Source organism: Bombus impatiens, unplaced genomic scaffold (genome assembly GCF_000188095.3).
Source record: "Bombus impatiens unplaced genomic scaffold, BIMP_2.2 scf_0645, whole genome shotgun sequence".
In the NCBI taxonomy this organism is placed as follows: Eukaryota; Metazoa; Arthropoda; class Insecta; order Hymenoptera; family Apidae; genus Bombus; species Bombus impatiens.
The window spans coordinates 31037-32306 of NT_177064.1; positions in this window are offsets into that span (position 1 = coordinate 31037).

The following is a 1270-nucleotide window of genomic DNA, read 5'->3' on the forward strand; positions in this document are numbered from 1 at the left end:
GGACTCGTCAGTAAGACTATCCCCGGTAGTCCCTGCCTTAGACGTAGAGGGAGTCTCGCTATGTGCGGTATTTGTATTAATCGCTCGTATATTCGACCGCTAGCGAGTTAGACAGACTCGTTGTCGTCGTAGCCCTCTAGTGTTGGCGGTTGGTACCAGCGGATCGCCCGGGAGGTGTTGCGCCGCGTTGATGCCTCGACCCTGTCGGCGTCCTGTTCATACCGATCCGCCACAATAATATTATTAGGCGATGTATTCTACACGAAAGGATCGAAATAAACGATGAAAATTTAGAGTACAGAATGTGAGGTATATTGAAACGATAATCGTTAAAATACGACTAGCGCTGTGATTTCTGCGGGCGCAGAGTAGCGACTACCGGAATTCGACATTTTCTATGCTTTAAACAAGTATCAGAAACTGATTGAAATTCTTTGCGTAGAACAAAACTTCACTTCTAACGTTGTTACGAATGCTGTTATTTTTCATTCCTACGTTCTACCATTTCAATTCTAATCTTCATTTTTTATACTTTGATATCAGACTTTGCGCCAACTTTTCTATGATTTTTCCATGAAACAATTAGTAAATAAGACTAATTTCCAATTTCTCTATATACTTGTACCTTTGTATAAAAAGGTTCCGCTAGAAAAAAGTTTATGAGTAATAGAAAAGAATTTAAAAAGCGAATAGTTTCTAAATTTGTTCATATAAGTGTATCTCTCCATAAAAATATCTCACTGGAGAAGAATAAATAAGTAAGAAATTAAGATGGTGACAGATAAATAATTATCGAGAAACCGAGCAAAGCAGAATTCCATCAGCTTCTACTCTTTCAAATCGAATTTTCACGTTCCATATTCCGTGGCAAAAATTTTCCAACTTTTCCATAATTTCACAAAGAATTCATAAGTAGTACATAATCAAAATTAATAAATAAGAATAATTTCTATACGAATGTATATCGCCGTAAATATTATTCACCAGAAAAAAGTTAACAAACAAGAGAAAAGAATACGAGAAGCGAATAATTTCTCTATAAAAATGTATTTTTTCATACAAAAATCTTGCTACAAAAGAACAAAAAAATAATAAAAAAAACAGGACCGCGAAAAGCGAATAATTATGGAAAATTCGAGCGAAACAAATTTTGTCCGAGTTCTTCGACAAACGATCCGGGGCCTCGACAAGCTGATGTAAATTAACGTTGGATGACGCGCGCAGGGGCGGAAACGTTAGCGGTATCACGGGCCCCACGAGACTGGGGCGT